The following is a 15847-nucleotide window of genomic DNA, read 5'->3' on the forward strand; positions in this document are numbered from 1 at the left end:
AAAAATCCAATTGACTCTTCTTAATATACTAGCATATTTACACATTTGGGGATTGTTTGGAAAGTGATATAAATTCTTTCACATGATCTGAATATTGGTACAAATGACATTCAGAACATTCCCTATTACAAAGACCTACAATTTGTACAAGAAGAATCTTTCTGTTACACAGTCTCAATTTCCTTAAAGTTGTTTTCTTTTCCTTTTTTTAAGTTCAGCCTTTAATTTTATTTATTTCAATTTTCTTTTTCAGGAAATATAACCAAGAAGAATTCTGAGAGAATACCCTCATTTGTCCTTTTGGGATTAAACAAGACTACTGTATTTTGTAAGTTCATCTATTTTTATCTTAATAAAGAAAAGTTTCTGCTTCAGATAACCAGGTTTCTTTTTTCTTTTTTTCATTTAGAATTAGAGTTGAATTTTGATTTAACAGAAGACTTAATTGATTTTATTTCATTTTTTATTTTTTTAAAATTTTTATTATTTTATTTTATATTCTTTTACCTAAGTTTCATTCAGTTCCAATGAACAGTGAAAAGCATTTCCTTGTTTGATGAACTCTGCTTAACTGTATGTATTAGTCAATATTTTGATGACTTGTGATAAGAACTGGATCCGTTGGTGAGTTAATTTAAAAGGGCAATACTCTCAGCAATAGTGATTTGGCCAGAGTGGATATATTGGTAATTAGAATGTCCTGTATTTCACTGAACAAATATTTTCAGTTTGATTTCTAACAACTGCTTCTTGCAGCCTGATGGAGGTAATTGAATACTGACCATCTTTGATTGTTACTAAACTTGGATTTTACTTTCAAGGAGTATTCTTTATGATGTACGCTTTGTCTAACACTCATGTTATTTCCCCACAAGGCAAACAAAAGCTACTATGTGGAGTCATGAGTGATACTAAATTGAATGTTTCCTGAACCTTCAATTTACAACTTTTCTGATTATCTCATGATTGAGAATTTTGTCATTTTAGTTTCCAAAATTCAATATAAAGCAAATAGATTTCTCCCTCTTTTACAAACTGCCTTGATACAAAATAGCCATCTTGCCTCTAGTTACGTTTCTGACTGACCTGGGAGACTGAGAGAATGCACTACACCTCATGTAAGCTAGTATTTGCAGTTTCTTATTTTCTTGCCTGTCTTATGTTTTGTTTTTGTTGCTTTTTATTCAAGTAGATATTTCCACTAAATAAGATAAAAATTATATGATGTCCCCCCTGCAATAAATGGGTGAGAGGGTCAACTGGATGAAAAGATATATCTGGAGATCTGTAATAGTAACACAAAGGTCATTCTGAGTGAATTCAGCAGAGGTATTTTGTTGCCCAGTATTCTTAAGCTGAATTAATGCTGAGTATGATCGCATGAAAAACACTCTAAAACTAAAGTAGATTTTATAAATGTATATAGTATTTAGGAAGGCATATATTAGAAAGATCTTGAAACTGGTGGAGAATCACTTAAAAAAACAGGAGGAAAGTTTTATAAACAAAAATACTAACACACCTCATGACAAAAAAATAAGGATTATGTAGAATATTAACAAAAAATCTTTATCTTAAATTTAAACTAATACACTGCAACTACACTTTTTTTCAAGTTTTATCCATTTATGTTATTATTTTTCTCAATGGAAATCACAACGTTTTCCCCAAAACACATTGCTTTTAATTAAAAAGGGTAAATTTTCTATTTTATTAACAATTTCTCTATGTATTTCTCCCTCTTAAATTACGTTTTTATTTTAAATAACAATAGCATCGAGATGAGTTTCTACAATTTTATATTAATAAGAAATATGTGTTCAATATTTACTGCACATCAAGCTCTATGCATGAAAAATGGCAAATAACAGTGTTGAACATGACCTTCACCATCTTATCAGGGTGAAAATATATTTTCTATTAGGATTTCACAGAAGTTTTCTGTTACCCAGTCACTACATCAGTCCATACAAGACTAAGAAATCCGAGTTGGGAGACGTGTTATTGCTGTTGTTCAGTTGCTAAGTCATGTCCAATTCTTTGTGACTCAGTGGACAGTAACACTCCAGTCCATCACTCCAGTAGCACTTCTCTGTCCACCACTATCTGCAAGTGTTTGCTGAAATTCATGTCCATTGAGTTGGTGATGCTGTTTAACTACCTTATCCTCTGCCACTCCCTTCTTCTTTTGCTGTCAATCTTTCCCAGGATCAAGGTCTTTTCCAATAAGTCACCTCTTCTCATCAGGTGGCCAAAGTATTAAATCTTCAGCTTCAGCATTAGTCATTCAACGAATATTCAGGGTTTATTTCCTTTAGGATTGACTGGTTTGATCTCCTTGAAGCCTAAAAGGGACTCTCAAGAATCTTCTCTAGTACTATAGTTTGAAAGCATCAATTCTTTGGCACTCAGTCTTCTTTATGGTCCAATACTCACATACATACATGCCTACTGTGGAAAAATAGCTATGACTATATGGACCTTTGTTGGCAAAGTGATGTCTCCGCTTTGTAATATGCTATCTAGGTTTGTCATAGCTTTCCTCACAAGGATCAAGCATCTTTTAATTTCAGGGGTTCTGTTACCATCCACAATGATTTTGGAGTTCAAGAAAAGAAATCTGTCACTGTTTCCACGTTTCCCCTTCTATTTGCCCAGAAAGTGATGGGACTGGATGCCATAATCTTAGTTTATTGAATGTTGAGATTCAAGCCATCTTTCTCACTCTCCTCTTTCACTTCATCAAGAGGCTGTTTAGTCCCTCTTCATTTTCTGCCAACAGAGTGGCATCATCTTCATATCTGAGGTCGTTGATATTTTTTCCAGAGATCTTGGTTCCACCAAGATTGTGATTCATCTAGCCCAGCATCTCTCATGATATACTCTGCATATAAGTTAAATAAGCAGGGTGACAATACACAGTTTTGACGTTTTTCTTTCCCAATTTTGAATGTCTGCTGTTCTATGTCTGGTTCTCACTATTGCTTCCTGACCTGCGCACAGGTTTCTCAGGAGGTTTGATATTCCCATTCCTTTAAGAACTTTCCAAAGTTCATTGTGATCCACACACTCAAAACCTTTAGCATAGTCAATGAAGCAGAAATAGATGTTTTCTAGAATCCTTTTGCTTTCTCTATGTTACAAAACATGTTGGCGATTTTATCTCTTGTTCCTCTTCCTTTTTTAAACCCAGCCTATTCTTCTGGAAGTTCTTGGTTCATGTACTACTGAAGCCTAACTTGAAGGATTTTGAGCATAACCTTGTAGCATGTGAAATGAGCACAATTGTATGGCAGTTTGAAATTATTTGGCAGTGGCCTTCTTTGGGATTGGAATGAAAACTGACCTTTTCCAGTCCTGTGGCCCCTGCTGAATTTTCCCAATTTGGAGTTATAGAGGTATTATTAGAACTTAGATTCATTAGTTAGAATTTCGAGATTAGGAACAAATATGTTATTGGCTTGGTCAAACACTTCTTGATAGTTCTGAATACTTGTGATCTATTCAGCAATGAAGAATCTGGAATGTGCAGAGAAGGTACAGGGAAAAGATAAATACCATGATTAAATATTCTCAGTAATAGAATCATAGTATCTCTGATTAAAATTTTAAAGGAGTAGAATGGTTTCACTTGAAAAAGAAATCACAGTGAAATAACTGAACATTATTCTTCAACATATATGAAGAAATATTACAAAATTCTTTATTTTGTAGTAATTAAAAAAGTAAAAGTACAATAAACCTGTTGTATTAATATTGAAGACTTCCATGCTGAGAGCATGTTTACACACTAGAACCACCACAGACATAACTGAAAAACCCTTATTTTGAAAGACTTTTCAAGCAACACAGATCCTACCTTGCATAGACTATCTGAGGGAAAAAAATGCTAATCCAACAGGAAATTTTCCAAACCTAGGATTGTGTGATCATACATTAGTTACTGCTTTACATGTTATAATAGATCATTAGTTTCAATCAACACTGACTTTGCTTTTCTAAGATCATACAGAGGAGGAAGCTAACTGGTTTAGCAAAATATCCCCTGCTTAGCTATGGCCATTTGAATAGCTGTCTAGTCCCTGATGGAGAGTTAATATCGTTTTCTCTAACGATGTGAAGGATGATCAAAGTGGACCCTCTTCCTTTGGAATTATAACCTAGGAGCTCTACTAATTTCATATAGCTGAAATTCATCTAACAGATGTTTTAATGAGTGAATTATAAAAAAATAAGATCTACCTTTTTGCTGTCCATTATAGCTCTTCCTTTAAAAGAGAATTATACTTCACAAGGCAGTATCTATCAACAGAGATTATTTTTTTCTAATAGTTTAGATCATGAATGTTTCTAGCTTAGAAATCACTGTATCTTCTTGCTTATACTAGTTATTTCATAGACTTTCTTTTTCAAGAAATTCAGTAGAGATAAAATCATGCAAATTAAAACCACAATGAGATACCATTTCATGCTGGTCAGAATGGCTGCTATCAAAAAGTCTACAAACAATATATGCTGGAAAGGGTGTGGAGAAAAGGGGACCATCTTACACTGTTGGTGGGATTACAAACTAGTACAGCCACAATGGAGAACAGTCTGGAGATTCCTTTAAAAAAAACTGGACATAGAACTGCCATACAACCCAGGAATCCCACTGCTGGGCATGCACACTGAGTAAACCAGAATTGAGAGAGACACATGTACCCCAGTGTCTATCACAGCACTGTTTACAATAGCTAGGACATGGGAGCAATCTAGATGTCCATCAGCAGGCAAATGGATAAAAAAGCTGTGGTACATATACACAATGGAATATTACTCAGCTATTAAAAAGAAAGCACTTGACTCAGTTCTAATGAGGTGGATGAAACTGATGCTTATTATACAGAGTGAAGTAAGTCAAAAAGAAAAACACCAATATAGTATATTAACACATATATATGGAATTTCGAAACATGGTAACAATGACCCTATATGTGAGATAGCAAAAGAGACACAGAGATAAAAAACAGACTTTTGGACTCTGTGGGAATAGGAAAGGGTGGGATGATTTGAGAGAATAGCATTGAAACATGTATATTGTCATACATGAAAAAGATCTCCAGTCCAGGTTTGATGCATGAGACAGGGCACTCAGAGCTGGTGCACTGGGATGACCCTGAGGGATGGGATGGGGATGCAAGTAGGTGAGGGGGGTTCAGGATGGGGAACACATGTACACCCATGGCTGATTCATGTGAATATATGACAAAAACCATCACAATATTGTAAAGTAATTAGTCTCCAATTAAATTAATTAATTAATTTTTAAAAATCATAATTATGTTTTTATTTCAATTTAAAAAATAATTCAAACAAATTAATATTTGTGCTAAGAACTGTGGGAAACATAGGAAAATTTCAAAAAATGACCAATTATTTCAAATTGCTAGTCTCATTTTGGACAAAAATCAATTATATACAAATTAAATATAGGAATACAGCCAGTAGAAAACACAGGTTCTGTTATAACCTTCTGACTTCTTGAAACGTTTTAAGTCTATCCTTTGTATGCCACATACATGGTTAAAGAGATGTAGAAAGGAACAATGAATGAATGAATAAAGCGCTGCAGTTATTCAAGAGAGTCTATGTTACTAAAATTGAGAAATGAAATACAGGGAAAACTAAAGGACTCACATCACATATGGTATAAAGTAAAAAAAGACTTGGCTTAAGAATTCATTTAGAATGTAATGATAAATTCTAACTTTTAAAGGTCTTGGAAAGCAAATTTTATAAAATTAGTAGTTAGCAGGAAAGCTAAGACGGTAAGATTAGTCTAAGCCAGGAAAGGTCTTAATTCCATGCTGGGCAGCCTATATTTTATTCAGTGGGAAGGTTAGTCACCAGAGACATTTCACTGAAATCATCTCCTAGTCAATTCCTGAATACCTGACAAGGGGGAAAAGGGTGAGAAAAATAAAAAATGATGTCATACTTCTAACTCTGAATAACTGGAAAAAATGTCCTATGGGAGATGGAAACATGAAAATTAATAGATTAGGGTGAAGAAGGCAGTTTGCATGGTTGATGCAGAAAGTGAAATTTTCCAATTTTTATAACATCCTTATCTTATTTTCCAAGAGTGTTTAACCTCTACCCATGTTTTTATTTCAAGCCTATTTCTTTTGCTTTTAATGTTATTGGAAATTTTGATACTAAAACAAATATATCATTTTTATTCAAATTTACTTTATACTGTTATTGCACCTCTAGTCTATCTAAAATGAAATTTTAAATGAATAAACTTAGACATTCTTGAAGTTGTAAAAGAATTGTTCATTCATTTTGGAGTAGTTTTTATTCACATGAAGTCCAGAGTTGACATTCAGAAGTAATCTGAACAGTTTGTTTTATAACAATGGGGACTTTGTAGAAATAACATGGATTTGATTCCATGTTCCATTGACAAAGATTCTTCTCATTTTCCTGAAAGAGAAAGACATTTGGTCACAAAGAGATAGTTATGAGGTGGAGGCCTAGTAATTTCATGTGTTAATTTCCACACTCACTAATAAATATCTATTTATGATATGGCTGGAAAGCACTTATATATTCTCTGAGGAAGACAAAACTATGCTTGTCTGACATTTTAAAAATTTATTTAGGTATTAAAGCAATATTTGTAAAAATATACATAATGTGTATGAAAGAGAATAGAACAGATGTTATAGATACCTACTGAAGGAAGTTGACATAAAAGAATGAGAAGCAACTTCAATTCGGTTCAATCACTCATTTGTGTCCAACTCTTTGCAACCCCATGGACTGCAGCATGCCAGGCTTCCCTGTCCATCACCAAATTCCTGGAGCTTGCTCAAACTCATGTCCATCCAGTCAGTGATGCCATCCAACCATCTCATCCTTTGTTGTCCCTTTCTCCTCCTGCCTTCAATCTTTGCCAGCATCAGGGTCTTTTACAATGAGCCAGTTCTTTGCATCAGGTAGCCAAAGTATTGGTGCTTCAGTTCAGCATCAGTCTTTCCAATGAATAGCCACGGTTGATTTCCTTTAGGATTGACTGGGTTGATTTCACAGTCCAAGGGATGGTCAAGAGTCTTCTTCAACATGACAATTCAAAAGCATAATTTCTTTTTATTCTAAATTATTTTTTACTAATACTTAGGGAAATATTAAGGTGATTTTCAAAAGTATCATTTATGTTGTTGATGCTTTTGAAAAGAAACAATATTTCCCTAAGTATTGGTAAAAAATAATTAAAATATTTATTAGTGAGTTTTAAAGAGGATTATGAAGAATGGAGAGACGGGTACATGTGGATTCTTGTGGGGCCTCTGCAACCAGTTGTGAGATACTGGAATTGATAGCAATGATTTTAGCAAGACAAACTAATTTCTTATGAACTATTCTTCATCAGTTTTTACCATTTTACTTTTAACAAATATCACAGTGTATTTTTAATCTTATTGTTGTTGTTAAGTCACTCAGTCATATCTGACTCTTTGCAACCCCATGGACTGAAGCACAGCAGGCCTTCCTGTCCTTCACCATCTCCCAAAGTTTGCCCAACTTCATGACCATTGCATCAGTGATACCACCCAGCCATTTCATCCTCTAATGACCTCTTCTCCTTCTGCCCTCAATCTTTCCCAGTATCAGGGACTTTTCCAATAGTCATCCGTTCTCATCAGATGATCAAAATATTGGAGCTTCCACATCAGCATCAGTCCTTACAATATTCACAGTATTCAGGGTTGATTTCTTTTAATATTGACTGGTTTTATCTCCTTGCTGTCCGAGAGACTTTCAGGAGTCTTCTCCAATGCCACAGTTTGAATATTATTAAATCTTTCTAATTTAAAAGTCATTTGATGACTAGAAAGAAAAATATAAACCATGAGCTCAAACCCAGTGATAAAAGATGAAAGATATGAGCTGAACACAAAGTCGGACTGGAGACTTCTTAAATCAATCAATTCAGTTGTTCAATAATGTCTGACTTTTTGCTACCCCATGGACTGCAGCACACCAGGCCTCACTGTCCACCACCAACTCCTGGAGTTTACTCAAACTCGTGTCCATTGAGTCGGTGATGCCATCCAATCATCTCATCCTCTGTTGCCCCCTTCTTCTCTTGCCTTCAATCTTTCCCAGCATCAGGGTCTTTCCAATAAGTCAGTTCTTCGCATCAGGTAGCCAAAATATTGGAGTTTCAGCTTCAGCATCAGTCTTTCCAATGAATATTCAGGACTGATTTCCTTTAGGATGGACTAAAGGAAACTTTAAGAGACATTTTATGTCCAAAAAACAAACAAGTATGTTGGGTAAAGCTATGGAATTTCAGTGTATAGATTTAAGTCTGTTAGCCTAACCTTGTCTAAACTAGGAAAGGATAGCAGTTCATCAAAAGAATCACCTTTATCCCCCATATTTCATAAAGATGCTTACACAATTCAATTACATAATTACATATATTCTCAGCAGCAACTTTGTGAAATATATGAAGTCTTCCACATATGGTGGCTTGTTTCTTGTATAAGCCTTTGGTAGACACTTTGAACAAAACTTAAATGCAATTATACAAGGAAATAAAGTAGTTATGGTAGCTTTCTGATTATCTAGAAACACTGGAAGGAAGCCTGAAGAATTGTGAAGGAGTAAGTAGTTGACAGCTTAGACAATTATCTTAGGCAAATATCAACTATCTAAGCAAGTTTAAGGTAGGATTTTATGGTAAAACTTAAGTGAAGTTCTAGTGAGAGTCTGAAGGGCAGGGATTCTACATTACTTTCTGAAAAAGCACCTCTATGCTCTAGACGTCAGCCATGTTGTTAATATGACGTTTCACTGTGAAAATTAAAACTTATTAATTCATTCACTTAGGCAACACATACTATTTGGTAGTATATATTTTTGGCCATTCTATTCATCACCAGAAGTTGAGGCATCTCAGTGCAGTATGAAAATTTTTGTCTGGAAGGAATTCTAAATGGGTAAAAGATTGTTTAAATTAAATCTAGAAGTTTAATATGTCTTTGTCTTAAAGATCTGACAGAAGATCTTAAAGAAATATTACATACCATCAATGCAGTAAAACCTGTTTACTCTCTTAAGGATTTTAATCTGACTGAAATTCCATTGTCATTAATCTGCTATTTAACTCAGTGTCCAAGTGGAGTGATGGAAGTGTGTGCATTTCACCTGCTCTTTATTTCTCTCTCTCTGTTTCGTACTAGAGAGTTATGACAATTTACTCTTTTGAGTAAAGCTCTGAATACCTCTAAATGACAAAACATTGTTATGTAGCATAAGTACAAGCGAGTAAGTGTAAAAATCAGAAGCCTCTAAAAGGAAAATTCTTTCCAAAACTGAACCAGGAAGAAGTAGAAAATCTTAACAGACCCATCACAAGCATGGAAATTGAAACTGTAATCAGAATTCAATCAAAATGGATTGAATATCTAAACATAAGACCAGAAACTCTAAAACTCCTAGAGGAGAACATAAGCAAAACACTCTCTGACATACATCACAGCAGGATCCTCTATGACCCACGTCCCAGAATATTGGAAATAAAAGCAAAAATAGACAAATGGGATCAATTAAAATTAAAAGCTTCTGCACAACAAAGGAAACTATAAGCAAGCTGAAAAGACAGCCTTCAGAATGGGAGAAAGGAAAACTACAGCCCAATATCACAGATGAACATAGATGCAAAAATCCTTAACAAAATTCTAGCAATCAGAATCCAACAACACATTAAAAAGATCATACACCATGACCAAGTGGGCTTTATCCCAGGGATGCAAGGATTCTTCAATATCTGCAAATCCATCAATGTCATTCACCACATTAACAAATTGAAAAAATAAAAGCCATATGGTTATCTCAATAGATGCAGAGAAAGCCTTTGACAAAATTCAACATCCATTTATAATAAAAACTCTCCAGAAAGCAGGAATAGAAGGAACATACCTCACCATAATAAAAGATACATATGACAAACACACAGCAAACATTATCCTCAATGGTGAAAAATTGAAAGCATTTTCCCTAAAGTCAGGAACAAGACAAGGGTGCCCACTTTCACTGGTATTCAACATAGTTCTGGAAGTTTTGGCCACAGCAATCAGAGCAGAAAAAGAAATAAAAGAAATCCAAATTGGAAAAGAAGAAGTAAAATTCTCACTGTTTGCAGATGACACGATCCTCTACATAGAAAACCCTAAAGACTCCACCAGAAAATTACTAGAGCTAATCAACGAATATAGTAAATTTACAGGATATAAAATCAACACACAGAAATTCCTTGCATTCCAATACACTAATAATGAGAATGTAGAAAAAGAAATTAAGGAAACCATTCCATTCACCATTGCAATGAAAAGAATAAAGTACTTAGGAATATATCTACCTAAAGAAACTAAAGACCTATATAGAGAAAACTATAAAACACTGGTGAAAGAAAGCAAAGAGGACACTAATAGATGGAGAAATATACCATGTTCATGGATCGGAAGAATCAATATAGTGAAAACGAGTATACTACGCAGCACAATCTACAGATTCAATGCAATCCCTATCAAGTTACCAGCGGTATTTTTCACAGAGCTAGAACAAATAATTTCACAATTTGTATGGAAATACAAAAAACTCGAATAGCCAAAGCAATCTTGAGAAAGAAGAATGGAACTGGAGGAATCAACCTGCCTGACTTCAGGCTCTACTACAAAGCCACAGTCATCAAGACAGTATGGTACTGGCACAAAGACAGAAATATAGATCAGTGGGACAAAATAGAAAGCCCAGAGATAAATCCACACACCTATGGACACCTTATCTTCGACAAAGGAGGCAAGAATATACAATGGATTAAAGACAATCTCTTTAACAAGTGGTGCTGGGAAAACTGGTCAACCACTTGTAAAAGAATAAAACTAGAACACTTTCTAAGACAATACACAAAAATAAACTCAAAATGGATTGAATATCTAAACGTAAGACCAGAAACTCTAAAACTCCTAGAGGAGAACATAGGCAAAACACTCTCCGACATACATCACAGCAGGATCCTCTATGACCCACGTCCCAGAATATTGGAAATAAAAGCAAAAATAGACATATGAGATCTAATTAAAATTAAAAGCTTCTGCACAGCAAAGGAAACTATAAGCAAGCTGAAAAGACAGCCTTCAGAATGGGAGGAAATAATAGCAAATGAAGCAACTGATGAACAACTAATCTCAAAAATATACAAGCAACACCTGCAGCTCAATACCAGAAAAATAAACGACTCAATCAAAAATGAGCCAATGAGCTGAATAGGCATTTCTCCAAAGAAGACATACAGATGGCTAATAAACACATGAAAAAATGTTCAATATCTCTCATTATCAGAGAAATGCAAATCAAGACCATAATGATGTGCCATTTCACACCAGTCAGAAGGGCTGCTACCCAAAAGACTACAAGCAATAAATGCTGGAAAGGGTGTGGAGAAAAGGGAACCCTCTTAAACTGTTGGTGGGAATGCAAACTAGTACAGCCACTATGGAGAATACTGTGGAGATTCCTGAAAAACTGGAAATAGAACTGCTTTATAACCCAGAAATCCCACTGCTGGGCATACACACCAAGGAAACCAGAAGTGAAAGAGACACGTGTACCCCAATGTTCATGGCAGCACTGCTTATAACAGCCAGGACATAGAAGCAACCCAGCAGACGAATGGATAAGAAAGCTGTGGTACATATACACAATGGAGTATTACTCAGCCATTAAAAAAAATACATTTGAATCAGTTCTAATGAGGTGGATGAAACTGGAGCCGATTATACAGAGTAAAATAAGCCAGAAAGAAAAACACCAATACAGTATACTAATGCATATATATGGAATTTAGAATGGTGGTAACAATAATCCTGAATGCGAGACAGCAAAAGAGACAGAGATGTATAGAACAGACTTTTGGACTCTGCGGGAGAGGGAGAGGGTGGGATGATTTGTGAGAATGGCATTGAAACATGTATAATATCATGTAAGAAATGAATCACCAGTCTAGGTTCGGTGCAGGATACAAGATTCTAGGGGCTGGTGCACTGGGATGACCCAGATGGTATGAGGAGGGAGGTGGGAGGAAGGTTCAGGATTGGGAACTCATATACACCTGTGGCAGATTCATGTTGATGTATGGCAAAACCAATACAGTATTGTAAAGTAAAATAAAGTTTAAAAAAAAGACAAAAAAATAAATAAAAGGAAAATTCTTTTCTTTCCTGTTAGAGACTCACATATAGACTAGAGATAAATACAGTAAGCATCAATTCTAAGAGTAATAAAATTTTATTCATTATTCCTTCTCATCAGCTGTACCAAAGGTCTTTGTTGATTAACAGAAAGACACATCTCTCCTTTGTTCACAATTACAATCAACTGCATAATTAGGCATCTATGATACACAGTACTATATAAACAACAAGGACCTAGTGTAAGAACAGGCAATTATACTCAATATCTTGTAATAATCTATAATAGAATGTAAAAACTACATAATTATATATACATATATATATAATAGAATCACCTTTCTTTATACCTGAGACTACATTATAAATCAAATATATTTCAATATTTTTAAATTAACTAAATCAAAATCAACAAAATAAAATACATTAAATCCTTCATTTTTTATTGCTTTTTAAAAATTCACACAATATGGACACACACATTGCTGATATTACAGCCCCAGAAACAATATTGACAAAATTTCCTTTTAAATAATTTATTCATTTAAAGAGAGTTTCTTTAAATGTGACAAACTATAATTTGTTTCCTCAGTATAATTAACCACTGTGACTTTATATTTCATCTGTCTTAATATCCACATTAATGAATTCACCTTCTGTCCTGCTTTAAACCTGATATTGAAAGGGTTTTATACATCATTGCTTCTTAGTATGCCTCAGATAATAGACCCTACTGCAATAACTTATATAATACTTCTTTGAGAAATTCAGAGGGAATTTCTCAAGGAATAGAGTTTGTCTCAAACTCATTTTGGTTCAGTGAAGTCATTATCAACATTGAAGATGTTTTAACAAAGATATATATGAAAGCCCAGCAATTGAAAGTGAAGTTTTTATATAAAGCCAACAGACATTTATTATTATTTCATGTAGCCTCAAATTTCTTTAACATTAATGTTATACATTCTTTACTTTCTATTATTAAATAAATGAAAATTAGCTCTTTGCAAATTTATGTATAACAGAATAGTACATAAATGTCAATCTACTGAGATATTCTGATTTTTCTAGACAGTTATTCTACCTTTGCTAACTCTCTGAGTCTTCTGTGGATTAAAGATCATGTGCAAATAAAACCTTTTTAATGTTGCTTAGAATCCTGGTTTCAGAATTTCTGTTATATTTTGGGGAAACTGTGAATCAGAGCCTTTTCAATGGTGACAAACACAGGTGTTCGACTGTGTGTTGAAGGTTCTCTACACAAAGCCAACATTGGTGATATTTCAAATGCTAAGTATGGAAGTGGATGTCTTTCTGCTTTATAATGATACATAAAATTATGCATCATTTGGAGCCAAAAGGAGGAAAAATTGGCTCCAAATGATGTAGAGGTTTCTGTACTTTTCCAAGGATTAGTTTGAGTGGTTCCTCAGTGTTGTTAGTCTGAAGTCAAAATGGCCATGTGTTTAAATGCATTACTCCTCATGTTTATAGTCAGATAAGAGTTAGAAAAGTAGGAAATCAGCCTCCAGTATTAAAAAAAAAAAAAACCACAGTCAGACAATTTTGTATTGCATTCAGATCTTGACCTACGTATGTCACTCTCATATGATTGAACAAAGAATGTAAACATCTCCATTCTGAAATGCCTGAGAATGCATTATTATATAGTGATGCTGCTTTTCTGTCACTTGTGCCATGACACAAAAACTCACATTAAATTATTTTAAAAAATTCTAGAGTAAGGTTGAATTTTACACTATGAGATAAGATTGAAGTGTATAATGAATGTACCTAGAAGGATAATTAAATTATTATCTTGAATTGAGTCATGGCACTTTAGGACTGCTCTTCAATTAATCTTCTCACCCTTAAAAACAAACACTTCTTGGAACTTCTTTTTTTTTCCTTATTAAAGTTTTTTTTTTTTTTTAATGTGGCCCATTTAAAAAATCTTTATTGAACTTTTCACAATATTGCTTCTATTTTCTTCTGACTTTCTGGCAGTAAGGCATGTAGGATCTTAGTTCCTTGACCAAGAATTCCCTGACCCCCAACATTGGAAGGTGAAGACTGAAACACTGAATTGCCAGGAAAGTCCCTTCCTGGTACAATTTTTTGTTTGTTTGTTTTTTGTTTGTTTGTTTGTTTCCTCTTCTTCTCTGCATTTCAGGGTTGTCTTCCTGACATATCCTAGCCTGAAACTATTAGATGTGTGATATGTGATGAAATATGTGACTAAACTGTGATTAAACTGTTTTATTGTCAAGTTAACTTAGATAACCTTCTCAACCTGAAAATGTCAGCCAGTACCTACTTTGCAAGTTAGACTAAAAGTTAGCTAATTTAATGACCTTATAGTTCAGTTCAGTTCAGTCATTCAGTCATATACAACTCTTTGCAACCACAGGGACTGCAGCATACCAGGCTTCCCTGTCCATTACCAACTCCTGAAGCATGCTCAAAGTCACGTCCATTGAGTTGGTGATACCATATAAACACTTCATTCTCTGTTGTCCCCTCTCTTCCCACCTTCAATCTTTCCCAGCATGAGGGTCTTTTCCAATGAGTCAGTTCTTCACATCAGGTGGCCAAAATATTGGAGCTTCAGCTTCAGCATCAGTCATTCCAATGGATAGTCAGAACAGATTTCCTTTAGAATTGATGGTTTGATCTCCTTGCAATCCAAGGGACTCTCAAGAGTCTTCTCCAATACCATAGTTCAAAAACATCAATTCTTTGGTACTCAGCCTTCTCTATGGCCCAGCTTTCACATCCATACAAGATTACTGGGAAAACCATAGCTTTGACTATATCGACCTTTGTCAGTAAAGTAATGTCTCTGCTATTTAATATGCTGTCTATTTTGGTCATAGTTATCACTTTATAGATGTCATTCAGGAGACCTTATCTGTGGCTTATGACAATATGAAAATTTGTTTTAAAATAGGTTTTCTTAATATAATTTGTCCTTTATCAGTTAGTATTCTGTCATAGAAGTTGAAAAAATAGAAAAAAGTATATATTTATTTTAAGAGCATTTAATAAGAATTTACATAACTGTAGGAGCTGATTAAAAAATGTCGTTAGGGCCACTATCTTTGAATATGATTTTAGACTTTAAATCCACAGGACAAGCATCTGGGACAAGAAGATGGATGCAAAATGAGAAAGAGCAAGCTATAACTCACAAGCTTCTGCTGACACCAAGTGAAATGGATTGGAAGTCATGTTAGTTCATACTTTTCAATGCTTTCAACTTTGGTGATATAGGTGTCATTCAGGAGTAACTGGGGCCCATCATGATCACAGAACTAAACACATAGATGGTCCAGAAGAGGTTAAAGGAGGATTAATAGATAAGAAGTGCTATGCATGATCTGCAGAGGCAACTGATGACTCTGCTCATACTTCCCAATAAGAAATAACATGGAGGAGAACAAGATGGTGGAGAAGTAGGTGGACATACAGTAGATCTCTCTTTATGGATTCATCAGGAATACCTTCAGACACAGAAGTTCATGCAGAACACCAGCTAAGAGCAGACGGGAGTACCTGACTGGCAGAAAATAATATAGAATCATGCAAAATTTGGTAGG

General features: G+C 34.5%; 1 long non-coding RNA gene across 1 annotated transcript in view; it reads left to right on the forward strand.

The window, feature by feature from the left end:
- The first annotated feature begins 252 nt into the window (after positions 1 to 252).
- The window catches only part of LOC132659992 (uncharacterized), a 335818-nt gene continuing 320223 nt past the window's right edge, over positions 253 to 15847 (forward strand). Inside the window, exon 1 of the long non-coding RNA XR_009601119.1 lies at positions 253 to 328. This is a non-coding gene — a long non-coding RNA (uncharacterized LOC132659992). The remainder of the gene's footprint in view (positions 329 to 15847) is intronic.

The sequence above is a fragment of the Ovis aries genome, chromosome 6 (genome assembly GCF_016772045.2).
Source record: "Ovis aries strain OAR_USU_Benz2616 breed Rambouillet chromosome 6, ARS-UI_Ramb_v3.0, whole genome shotgun sequence".
Lineage (NCBI taxonomy): Eukaryota > Metazoa > Chordata > Mammalia > Artiodactyla > Bovidae > Ovis > Ovis aries.